The 13,454-nt window shown below is 51.5% G+C and overlaps 1 protein-coding gene across 1 annotated transcript in view; it reads right to left on the minus strand.

Moving 5' to 3' along the window:
- Window positions 1–13,454, minus strand: part of CLSTN2 (calsyntenin 2) — a 484,980-nt gene that overhangs the window by 96,130 nt on the left and 375,396 nt on the right. The gene's annotated exons all lie outside the window — the stretch shown is intronic.

Here is a 13,454-nt window from a genome sequence, read left to right on the forward strand (position 1 = left end):
GAAACTGGGGTACGCGTCACCTGGAACCCCCATATGTCCACCACGCAGAACCCTGCTGGGCGACCTGCTCTTCTTGAAGCGGGAATGTCGGTGAGAAACTCGGGCCTGTGTGCAGGAGTCAGGCTGCGGCCACCAGGCAGCAGTTCTGTCCCCCTGGGCCCAAACTCCGAGGTGGAGCAGGCTGGGCTTGGCCAGAACCACACGCCCTTCCCCAAGTAACCTTTCGTTCTAGATTTCTGCAAACCAGGCTCTGCCCTGAGCACTCAGGATGCAGTGTGCCGAGAAGGGGTAGGGAAAGGCGCCTTCTTCTGGAGGGGAACACAGGACCTGGACCCCCCCCCCCCAGTGGGTCAGGCGCTGCCCTTAAGGAGCCCTGAGCACGTGGGGGGCTCACTCTGTTGAGACTTCCTGTCTGAGTTGAGGACTAAGTTCCCAAGGTGGAGTTTATCTTTGATGGGGGTAGGCGGGGAAACATACCCAGCGGTGCCCAGGGCTTCCTCCTGGCTCTGTGTCCAGGGGTCAAGCCTGGCGGGACTCAGGGGGCCACAGGAAATGCCGAGGAGCAAACCTGGGTCAGCATTGTGCAAGGCAAGTGCTTTCCCCACAGTTTTTATTTTCCTCTCTTTCTCTCTGGCTCACTAATATATTTTTAAAGGGGGCACCTTGAATATTTGCCCGGAGCCAGACCCATCATTCCATGATGCCTGAGCGGAGAGCAGAGGTAGAGGATTGGACACTGCCAGTCAGAGCCATCTGGTCCACATCTCACTTCCCCAACTGTGGGTCAGTGCAGGACCACTTGGTCAGCTCAGGGCCGCCACGGCCTCTGCTGTCCACTGGTGAAGATCCATCTCATCCTGTCGGGCCTGGCTTGCATGCATGGAATGGAAGTTTCTAAAACAAAGAATCAGTGGTGGGAATGACTGGGAGTGGCCGTCCTGGGTTCAGCAGCTCCCATGCGTCCCTGAGCTGATTGGATCGGAAGCACTTTCTTTCCCATGTATAAAGGTTGAGCGACCAGCTGATGGATTGTGGCTCATTGCTGTTCTTCTCTCTCTCTTTTTTTTTTCCGGACACAAGGAGGCAGACGATGTGTTTGAACTGTCAGGTTAGCACATGGATTCCTGGAAAAGTAGATCCTAGAATGCCGTCAGAATTTAAACTCCTTCCGTGGATGAAGGATTTAGACACGTGATGATTGCATGACCACTCTGGCTGAGTTGGGAAACTTGTGTCTTCTTATCAGAGACTATTAGCACTTGGAGCCCTCCCAGGAGGGGCCTGGAGGAGGGAAGGGCTCAGCAGGATAGGGGGTCGGCTCAGGCCCGGGGCCTCTCGCCATCCCAGACAGTCGGGCGCTTTGCGCCCTGCACACGTGATGGCAAATCTCCTTTCACACACCCGCATGCTCGGGGCCTCTGTGCCCTCCTGGTCTCGGCTTCTGGTAGCAGAGGCAGCTTCAGGATGTCTAGGAAAGGGCTGGATACAGGAGCACTGTGGGGATGGGCAGGCGGGACACGGCGGGGACCCCCTGAACAGCCTAATTAGCCTGCAGGTACCAACCGCCCGGCTTTCTTCAGGACTCTCAGGTCAGAATGAACAACTAAGCACAGCAAGTACAGCAATAAGGCACTTGCCTTCAGGCCGCGAACAGGGGTTCAGTCCCTGGCACCCCTAGGGACCCCCAGACCCGCCTGAACACAGAGCCAAGAGGAAGCCCCGAGCACCTCTGGGTGTGCCCCCCACCCCTCCCAAGATGATTTCTGTGAGAGCTGGTGGGTTTGTATATCCAGGCACACCCCCCGGGGTGCTGGGGAGTCCAGGACACTCCCTGTGATGCTCAGCTTGGCAGGACGGGAGTAAGGGGCCCCAGAGCCGTGCCTGGCAGTGCTCGCGGGGGCACAGCACGGAGGGTGGGGGACTGAGCAGAGGGCCTTGAACATGGGGGCATGAGCGCCACCACCTGAGCCATGTCCCTGGCCTGAGATGGGGGCCAATGAGGGTGATTTGTGGGTTCTCTCCCCAAGGAGCCATAACTGGGTGATTTAAAGTCATTTTAAGAGACTAGGACCCACATTGCCCGATTGCCTGGACATCTGCCTGTTCTCCAGCTGGTCCCGAGTCTCCAGCTGAGTAATCTTGGGTTCTCTATACTTTCCTAAGCCTCAGTTTCTCCCCCTGTATAATGGGAACATTCCTAAATGCTCCCAAAGGGAAGAACTTGGGTTTTGGAGTCAGACCCAGACGTGTACCTCAGCTCTGCTATATCCTGTGTGCCAATCACCCCCTGTCTGCTGGGTCTCCAACACACAAATGCTGGTGATGTTAGGATGTCCACACCACATCATCAATGAAAGTGGGACCTTGTCCCTGACCCACAACAGGCATAGACACGCCTTCCAGACCTTTTTCTCCATGCCATCCACCTCTCCAACACGATGGCACCCAGGCAGAGTTAAAAAAACAACAAAGGGGCTGGAGCGATAGCACAGCAGGTAGGGTGTTTGCCTTGCACGTGGCCGACCCGGGTTCGATTCCCAGCATCCCATATGGTCCCCTGAGCACCGCTAGGGGTAATTCCTGAGTGCAGAGCCAGGAGTAATCCCTGTGCATCGCCGGGTGTGACCCAAAAAGCAAAAAATAAATAAATAAATAAAAATAAAAATAAATTAAAAAAAAAAAGTTCAAAAAAAAAAAAAAACAAAGACCAGATTTTCTGAACTCAATTATAAACTCCATTATGAACTCCCTCTGTCGTGACTGCTGGCCCCTTTCTGTTTGCTCGGTTTTATGTTCACAAGAGCATTTTAATACCTTTTGGCTCTGGTGAAAAACAAGATCTCTAGATGCCAGTCTCTACCTAGCCTGCCCACCCCATCTGAGAATTTTATCCCTCTCTGCCTAGGGCTTGCCCCTGTGCTGGGGCATCATTTGTATCTCACTGGGCAATGCCTGGCACATATCAGATACTTAGTACATAGCTGGGGAGTGAGAAAAGGAACTGATGCATGAGGTTCAGAGTGCACACACACACTCATGCCCACGTGGGCTGCCCAGGGCCAGGAAGGGGGTCCTCTGGCACCCAGAGCAAGCAGGCCTTCCTCTGCCCATGTGGCTGGGCACACCTTCAACATGCCATGCACCAGCTCGTGCCAGTGACAGAGGCTGGGCATAAATACAGGATGGAGGAGTGATATGGCCTCTGTGTGCACATGTGTGCACGTGCGTGAGTGTGAGTACATGCGCATGGACGCGTGTGTATGTGTGTGTGAGTCTGAGTCTGTGTGCGTGTATGCACAGATCTGTTCTGTCCGAGTTTGAGTGTGTGAACATTCACATGTGTGTGTATGGGGCATATACTACCTCCAAGTTTTAGTGTGTGTGTTCACTCGTGTGCTGGGCACACGTGCCAGGGGTCCCTGCAGCGCTGGTGTGGGAGATATGGTTAGTGGGCAATTTAAGAGACGCTCATATGAAAGCTAATTCTCAGGAGGGAATTGCTAACTCAGCCAAGTGAGGCACTTACCCCTGGATTTATAGAAATGTTCCTTTCTCATGTTCAATAAACATGAGCATTTTCTGGGCAATTTTCTCAACTTGAGACAAATGTATTATTGGGCCAAGATGGAGCAGCTATTCTTGAAGAATCCTTACTTTTATGGTCTTGAAAAGCATTTACAATTCAAAAGTCTAGCATCTCAGGCGCATATTTGTCAGCTTTTGGGGAGGAAGACGCTTAGGTACACTTCTCACCGAAAGGGTGGCAAAGCTCTTTAATCTCTGGATCTACTGTGCATGGCTGCAAACGTAAGTTCGTTCTGTTTTGTTTGGGAGCTTGACCTAAAAGGACCATGGCTTAGGTAACAGGTCAGGCTCTGCGGGTCTTTCCTTGTGTGCATGGCATTTTACAGTTGGGAACCACGTTCAGAAGATGGACACCAGTGGGGACACACGTGCCTGCGTAAGGGCGGGGAGGGGGCCTCCACCAACATGGGGACGGGGTGAGCCTTCATGGCAAGGGGTTTGCAGTTGAGTCTCAACTTCAGCTGTCCACATACTCAGGTCTACAGCCCCGTGAGAGCCATCGGCAAGACAATGAAAGAACTTAGTACAAAAATACTCACCAATGAGGAAAAAGCAAAGGGAGCCAAAGCCAAGCCAGAAGGCCCCAATCCTTTCCTCTGTGTGTGTGTGTGTGTGTGTGTATACTTCAAGAATCCCTTTTTTTCATTTCTTTTTAAAAAATTAATTAATTAATTAATTAATTTTATTGAATCACCATGTGGAAAGTTACAAAGTTTTCAGGTTTAAGTCTCAGTTATACAATGCTCGAACACCCATCCCTTCACCAGTGCACATATTCCACCACCAAGAATCGCAGTACAGCTCCACCCCGCCCCCCCCCCACATCCCCAGCCCCCCACCCCGCCTGTGTAACTGATAACTTTCACTTTACTTTGATTACATTCAATATTTCAACACAAAACTCATTATTATTGTTTGGAATTTCTCCCCCCTAAAGTAGGACCTGCTGAAAAGGAAGCATTTGATGATTTGTTTTCCATTGCTGAGAATGAGCAAGAATTCCTTTTATTCTGACATTTGGGGGGACAGAGTTTGGAGTCACCCCCGGCAGCTCCCAGACTTTACTCCTGGCTCCTGGCGGTGCCCGGAAGGCTCTAAGCGGTGCCAGCTGCATGCAAGGCAAGCGCCTTCACCTCTGCCTGCTCTCTCTCCACCTCCCAAACTCACAGGCACAGGTGGCACTTGAACTTGCAGGAAGGAGGTGGCAAGGTGGGGCAGAGGTGGACACTGGCTCACCAAATGGTGGCTCCTAAACGCCGAGATCACACTTTGCTCTACTGACCACCCACTGGGCTGTCAGAGCCGAGTCCTGCTCAGGGTGGAGCAGCTCCAAGAGGCCCCAGACAGGCCGCCACAGGGTCCCCGAGCCCGAGCAGACACCTGCAGGCCCTACAGCTTCCTGTTTTCACTTCTGCCCACTTCTACCACTCCTCACTCCTGCCCCGTGCACACCAGTAAGTAGCAGTGTCCCAATAGAGCACCAATCAAAACAGCCCTAACATCCCTCCCCACCAGACACACACACACACACACACACACACACACACACACACACACACACGCACGCACACACACACTGCATCACTGAGGTTGACTGGGTCTCACTGCGGAGAAGGGGCCCCTTGCCATGAGGTCTGCCCTGCTGCCCTCCTGGATGCCGGTCACGGTGCCCCCACAGCCCTAAAATCTCCCTCAGGATAGGGCAAAAGCTGGTACAGGCACTTTGCAAAAACACTGGAGCACGCTGAAAACTCAGACCCAGCTCCCACTTTTGAGTATCTGACAAATGTAAGATTAAGAGGCCTGCAGAGATGTACAGGGGTGAAGGAGCTTGCCTTGAAAACAGCTGGGCCTGGGTCCATCCCCAGCATTGGGGATACCCCCGAGACCCACTGGGAGTGCTCACTGAGCACAGAGCCAGGAGTAAGCCCTGAGCAACACTGGGTGTGCCCCCCACCCACCTCCTTGAAGTAAGAATATTAAACCATTCACTTAAAACGTTCTCTACGTATACGCCTCAAATGCTTATAGTCTGAAGAGCCGAGGTTTGGAAAGTGCACATCAGCGATGAGGGGGCAGAGCAGGTGCAGTTTTCCAGGCCCTGTGGACAACGAACCCGCTCTAGGATGGAACCGTGCCGTTTGCAGCCAAACAAAAGGACCGGGAGGGTCTGTGGGAAGCAGAGTGAGTCCGGAGGGGAGAGGCAAATACTGGCTCCAGAGGCACAGGGGGGTGGGGTGGGATAAGGACAGAGCAGAGCCAGTGAATGGCAAAGGGTGTTTGGAAAACAAACACAAAAACAGAAGAATTCCGTGGCAAAGTTGTGTCTGTTCCTGAGACGGGCACTGCCAGTCCTACCGCATCAGTGCTGGGACGCAGGAGAAGGACAGACGGCCATTAGCCTCTGCTCGTCTCTCCCAGAGCCTCACTGGAAAGCTCAGCTCACGTCCTGTCAGCCCTAAAGTGAGACACGCTTAGTCCTTCGGGGTCTGGGGCAAATTCCTGGGAGGCGCAATCAGGCCCCGAGCTCCCCTGAGGCGTCCTCTCCCTGCCCACTGCCCCTGAGGGCAGCTGGTGAAAGGAGTGACCCCCAGATCTGGACTTCAGCACCCTCCCCGAGAGTGGGCCCCCTGCTTTCTTGGTTCCCAACCCTGCTCACCAGATCCCCAGGTCACTGCTCCGCCTTCTCTGTTCTAGAATGTTCTGTTCATCTGCCACCCTCACACCAGCCAGCACTCCAGCTCAGGGCGTCAGGGGCGTTCCACCACCTAGCACAGAGCAGCCCCCTGGGACAGTTAACTGGCTGGGATGGAAGAATCTAGGGCATCTCTCGTGCTATGTGGTTCTTCAGGGCAGTGAGCGTGGGACTCTGGTTCCACCACACCCGCCTCCATATGGGCCCTCTGTTTTTCTTCCTTTTCTTTTCTTTTCTTTTCTTTTCTTTTCTTTTCTTTTCTTTTCTTTTCTTTTCTTTTCTTTTCTTTTCTTTTCTTTTCTTTTCTTTCCTTTTTTCTTTTCTCTTTTTTTATTGAATCACCATGAGATAGAGTTACAAGCTTTCATGTTTGAATTTCAGTCGTACAATGATCAAACACCCATCCCTCCACCCATGCATATTTTCCACCACCAATGTCCCTAGTATTTCTCACCTCCCCAACCCTCCCCCTGACTGTATGGCAGACAATTTCCCTCATACTCTCTGTATACTTTGGGGTATTATGGTTTGCAATATAGATACTGAGAAGCTATCACATTTGGTCCTTTATTTATTTTCAGCACTTATCTCCCATCCTGAATGATTCCTCCAACCATCATTGCCTTAGTGATCCCTCCTCTATTCCATCTGCTTTCTCCCCCAGCACATGAGATAGGCTTCCAACTATGGAGCAATATTCCTGGTCCTTGTGTCTACTGTCCTTGGGTGTCAGTCTTATATTATGTGATTTTATACTCCACAAATGAGTGCAGTCATTCTATGTCTGTCCCTCTCTTTCTGACTCATTTTCACTTAGCATGAGACTCTCCATGAGCATCCACTTATAAGCAAATTTCATGACTTCATCTTTCCTAACAGCTGCATAGTATTCCACTGTGTATATCTATCAAAGTTTCTTTAAACATTTGTCTGTTCTCAGGTACTCGGGTTGTTTCCAGATTTTTGGCTGTTGTGAACAATGCTGCAATGAACATACAGGTGCAGATGTCATTTCTACTGTGCTTTTTTTGCACCCTTGGGATATATTCTCAGAAGTGGTATTGCAGGGTCATATGGAAGCCCAATTTCTAGTTTTTGAGGACTGTCCATATTGTTTTCTAAAAAGGCTGGGCCAGTCGGCATTTCATATGGGCACTTCACTTCGAGGGTTGAAGCGTATTTCACTCATCGGCAGGGCACCCATTGGGGAACAGCTCAGAGATTTCTCTGTTGAAGTTCCAGGAGCTGGCCTGATCCTAAGACCATGCAGTGGCTCTGATATCCTCTCCATGGTCCCCCTCAAGGGCAGGGCTGTGCTGCCTGGTCACATGCATCACGGTGTCTCCCTGAGTGATGCTGCATCTGACGCCTTGGCAAGGCTGAGTGGACCGAGCAAGAGGCTGGACCTGAATGCTGATGCTTTAAAACATTATGTTTGGCCACAACTGTGGTGCTCAGGGCCAAATCCTGGTGGGACTCCCATGACATATGAGTGCTGGGGACCGAATCCAGGACAGCCGTGTGCAAGGCAAACCTGCTACCTGCCCCTAAACACCAGTCTCGCCAGCCACAGAGTCACCTGGATGGAGCCAGCCCCACGCGTCCACAAGGAGAAGAAAGGAAATGTTCTTCATGATAGATTTTATTTGGGAGAAGTATCTGCCATGGAGATAACAATCCCCATGCAGGCATGCAGTTCCCTTGGCTCTGAGATGTTCGAAATTACCATATGCCTGTGGGGGGAAAAATACTTTCCTGTCCCAATGTGTTACTCCAATGCATTTTATAGCAGTGTGCACTGGACCCTCCTTTAGCTGGCAGGGCTGTGGCCAGCTGCGGCCCTGGGTTAATCTGCCTCCTCTGGGCTAGCCCTCATCTCGGCTCCAAAAATGAGCTCGTTTTCTCTTTACAGCCGGGACACTGCTCTTCCAAGTCAATCCTCCTTTGCCTCTGTCTGAATGTGCCCTTTGGCCTTTCCCATACTCTGCCGGCCATCCTGGGGCCTCCTGGAAGCCAGGGCCCCACCGGGGACAAAAAGCAGCAGCTCTGGCCAGAAATCAGCAAACTTTGCCTGTGAAGGGACCCAGAGTAAATACTTAGGCTTCGGGGGTCCGTCTCGACTCCGTTGACGCTCTCAGCTCGGCTGTGGCGGTGGAGAAGCAGCCTGCACCAGCGGGGTAGGGCTGCGGCTCCTGGAGATGGAATCAGGGCTGCTGAAATGTGAGCTCCTCGTCACTTACACAGGCCACCAAACACCCTTCTTCGGACCCAACGGACCACTGAAAGATGTAAACTCCATTTTGGGGAGTGGAGGGGGTTCCATGTTTTTAAATTTTATTTTAATTACAAAAAAAATTTTTTTTTTTGCTTTTTGGGTCACACCCCGCAATGCACAGGGGTCACTCCTGGCTCATGCACTCAGGAATCACCCGCGGCGGTGCCCAGGGGACCACATGGGATGCTGGGATTTGAACCCGGGTCGGCCGCTTGCAAGGCAAACGCCCTACCCGCTGTGCTATCACTCCAGATTTGGCCTGTGGGTTACACTCGCTTGGCCCCTGGTTTAGTGGTTATTGCTACCAAAGCATTTGCAGGTAACTGGGGTGTGTTCTGCTGGTGAGATCTTGGACACCCTGGCAGGACAGGGAGGGAGAAGGTGCAGGGCGAGGAAGGAGGCATCCTTTCCTGTCCTGCCCACGCCCTGGGGTGTCAGCCTGCAGAACTGGACTCGGAGTCAGAGTCCCGCCCACATCTGCTTCTCAGCCAATCGGGATGCCTTCCTGGGCTTCTCACGCGCCTTTCCTGCAGACGGAAGTCAGCTCTCCTGAGCACTTAGTCAATAATTGACCTGACTTGTGAAGGAAGCAGGGTGACATGCGCTGACCTCCCGGCTTGGGCTTTGTTCCCTCCTTGTCAGAGTGCTGGGCGGGTGGACAGCTGCAGAAGGGACTGGGGTGACCGCGGGGCAGGGCTGGTCACGCACACTGCCAAGCCTCATCCCCGTGCTCCTGGGATCGTTGCCTGAAAATACAACTTCCTTTGCTGCCCGGGCCTGAGAGTTGGTTTGGGGCTAAGTATGTAGCTTTCCTACATCTCTCTTAGTGCTTTGCTTCCTCCAAGTGCTCTCTGGAATGTTTTCTTTCTTTCTTTCTTTCTTTCTTTCTTTCTTTCTTTCTTTCTTTCTTTCTTTCTTTCTTTCTTTCTTTCTTTCTTTCTTTCTTTCTTTCTTTCTTTCTTCCTTCCTTCCTTCCTTTCCTCCTTCCTTCCTTCCTTCCTTCCTTCCTTCCTTCCTTCCTTCCTTCCTTCCTTCCTTCCTTCCTTCCTTCCTTCAATCCTTCCTTCCTTCCTTCCTTCTTCCCATCCTTCCTTTCTTTGCTTTTTGGGTCACATCCAGCGACACACAGGAGTTACTCTTGGCTTTGCACTCAGGAATTACCCCTGGCGGTGCTCAGGGGACCATATGGGATTCTGGGAATCGAACCCGGGTCAGCCCCATGCAAGACAAACACCCTAGCCGCTGTACTACTGCTCCAGCTCCCTGGAATGTTCTTTAGCTCGTGCCCCTGCCCCAAGTTTCTACCTGCTGGCCACCATCTCTTGTGGTTGTCTAAGGAGCTCTTCCTTCCCAAGAGCCCCTGCACCATGGCAAGGCAGGAAGTTTCAGGGGTCCTCATGGCGGTTGCAGACCCTACCTCCATCCCATCTTCCCATCTACCGGACTCATCTGCCTTCCCAGCACCTGACCCTGAACACCCCAGGCTGAATGTCTCTCTGGCTCCCTCTGCTGGAGGTTTTGTGCACAGAACTGACAGCGGTGCCCTCTTACATCAGCCACTTAGGTGGTACCTTTTTGCACCCCCAGGCCCCAGCACACAGGGCACCTCCAGGAAAGAGCAGAAGGGTTCTCTCCAGAATTGTTTGCCACTGTGGGATGTGGGTGCTTGATGATCTTCAGTGCGGACCTGCCTGGGTCTTTCTCCGCCTCGATCCATTCGACAGTGCCCACTGCCTGCCCTATGAGTGGCTGGGACGGGACCTGCACTTCTAAAGCCTCCATGGCGAGCCGCAGGAGCTCCATGCAAGGAGGGCAGGAGCCTTCCAGGCCCCACCCTCACCACTTGGCACAATACCAGGGTTTTCTCTGCAGATACGGTACCACTGAAATGAGGGCTGACGGGGTGAGGAGGGACATGTAAGTACAGCTGCAGAACTGTCATCAGAACGGTGTGGGTGCCTTCCCTATCAAGGACAAACACAATCATTCTCCACGTGTTTGCTCTTCCCATTACAAACGTAAGGGCTGGGGTGCTCGTACAGGGGTTAAGACACTCGCCTTGCAGACCCCAGTGGAGCCTCCAGAATGGCATATGGTTGGTTCTCCAAGCACCACCAAGAGTGATTCCTGAGCCAAGGTTAACCTCTGAGAACAGATGAATATGGCCCCAAACTCCCCCCAAAGTAAATAAAACAAATTTCACTGAACAATGGAAAGCTTTCATATTCTTCCTAGAATTTGCCTTCAAAATCTAGATACTCACTGCAGCTAGTCATTATAAGCTAAATTAAAACAATATGATCCATTATTACTCATCCATCTGCCTACTCACCATCCATTCATTCCCCTGTTCACCATCTATCCATATACCCACTATCCATCCATCTACCCATCCACCATTTGTCATCTATCCACCCACCTACCATCATCCAACCATTCATTCATATATCATCCACCCACCCATTCTTCACCCACCCACTTACTCACATCTACCCACTCACCAGCCATCCACACATGTATCACCCATCCATTCATCTATTATCCCCCATTCATCCACTCATTATCTATCCATTCATATATTATCCATCCATCCTTCTTTCGCTACCCACCATCTGTTTATCCATCTGTCATCAAGCTATCATTCATCCATTTATCCATCCATCCATTCATCCATCAATGCATCCTCCACCATCTATCTTTACCATCATCCATCCACAATCCATCTATCCACCCACCACCATCCACCTATCCAACCATCCATCCATTCATTCATCCATCTATCCATCCTTCACCATCTATCCTTCACCACCTTCCACCCACCCATCCATCCTTTATCATCCATCCATCCACCACCTATCTACCACCAACCATCCATCTATCCATCCATCCACCAACCATCCATCCATCCATCCATCCACCACCCATCCACCCACCACCCATTCAATTGTATCTATTCATCCATTAATCATCCATCATTTATCCAACCTTCACCATCTATTCGTGGCCACCCCTGCATTATTCATATTGATGCAGGGTGAATACCCATCTATTCACCAGCCATCTATCCACCACCTATCTATCCATCTACCCACCATCCATCATGCATCCATCCATCCAGCATCCACTCATTCATCATTTACGAATCACCACCCACTCATCATCCATCTATTATTCACCTTCCATCCATCCTTCACCACTCATCCATCATCCATCTGTCACTAACCATCCATCCATCCATCTATCCATCCATCTATCTATCCACCCATCCAGTGACTCTTCCTTGTACACTGACTATTGAGGCTGAACATCTACTAAGCTGAGAAACAGAGTGGTAGATGAGAGTAGGGACCCTGCCTGGGTCCTTTAGGCTGGCACATCACAGCTGTCTGGAGCTCTGCAGCCCTGAGCCTGAGACATGCTCTTTCCTACTCTGGCCCTCTTTCTATCCATCCTACACACACTGACCCAGAGATCACGCTTCCTTGTTCTTCATACCTAACGGCCTTCCCCGAGGCTCCTGTCCCGAGCATCTCTTCTTACGGTTCCTTTAGCTCTCTCCCATGGTGGGGTCTGGGGGGGAGGGACCACCCTCTCACTTATCTTTGAAGTTGAAAAATCAAGGGAGAGAAAGTTGTGCCAGGGAAGGATGCTTTGAAAGATTCTGTATGGGGGGGATTCTGTATATGGGGGAGTGACCCCAGGTACTGCCTCAGGGTCACTACCTGTCTCCTGAGTCCTACCCATCAGATCCCAACGAATTGAAGCGGGAACAAGTCTTGCTCAAGGGCAGCCATTAACAATCTCACCAGGAACCTCTTTGGTGGCCTGACATCAGTCTGCCAAAGAGGACTATGAGGATTAATAGCTCATATCCCTCTCCCTAGGGGATTTTAAGAATGAAGGATAATATAGACAGAGGAATGGATAGATGCGGACTGTGACTGGGGCCTGAAGCTCAAAGACATTCCAGGAGAAAGGAGTAAACAAAGGCATGAAGAAGAAGACCCCATGCATCAGCCTGACCAGGAGCAGGCAGGCAGGAGCCTCTGCAGCAGCCACACATCAAACTAAAACAGGATCAGACACAGCGTCACCAGCGACACAAAGGGAACGCCCATTCCCCCAGCTCCACCACCGGAAGTATCCATCACCACACTCTGGGGAGCTCCAGGACGCACTTGGCCTCACTCGGGTTGCTTCGCCTTCGCTCTGGGCTAAGCTTCTGTCCTTGGAGGCCCAGAGGCCTCACAACAGCCTCAAAGGCTCAGTCTTCACAGACTCAAACCCTCCACCCAACACCAAGCACCACTACCACCTGTCCATTCCTGGAGCCCGTGCTTTAGAAACCTCTTAGTATAAGGGCTGGATTCTGAATCTGTGTCCCTCCCTCTCTCAAACACACACACACACACACACACACACACACACACACACACACACACACACACACTCCCAGCACCTCTGTCTGTCTGTTCCCTGCAAGCACAAGGATCAAGACCGTGCTCCCCAGGTACTGAGCGGAGATCTAATTGGAGATGCATCTGTAAGGCTTGAAGCATGAAGCCGGATACTTCTCCTTATTTTTTTTTTTAAACACCTTTTATTGGATCAGCAGAGATACAGTTAAAAACTTGCATGATTGTGTTTCATTCAAACAATGCTGGAGCACCCACTCTCCACCAGTGCACATTTTCCACAACCATTGTTCCCTGTGTCCCATCCCCCACCCCCACCCCACCCCACCCCACACTCCCTGCCTCGGTGGCAGGTACCATCCTTCTTTCTCTCTAATTTTGGGCATTATGATTTGCAATACAGATACTAAGAGGTCATCGTGTTTGGTCCTTGGCCTACTTTTAGCACATGTCTCCCATCCTGGACGATCCCTCCAATCATTAC

Source organism: Sorex araneus, chromosome 2 (genome assembly GCF_027595985.1).
Source record: "Sorex araneus isolate mSorAra2 chromosome 2, mSorAra2.pri, whole genome shotgun sequence".
Classification (NCBI taxonomy): Eukaryota; Metazoa; Chordata; class Mammalia; order Eulipotyphla; family Soricidae; genus Sorex; species Sorex araneus.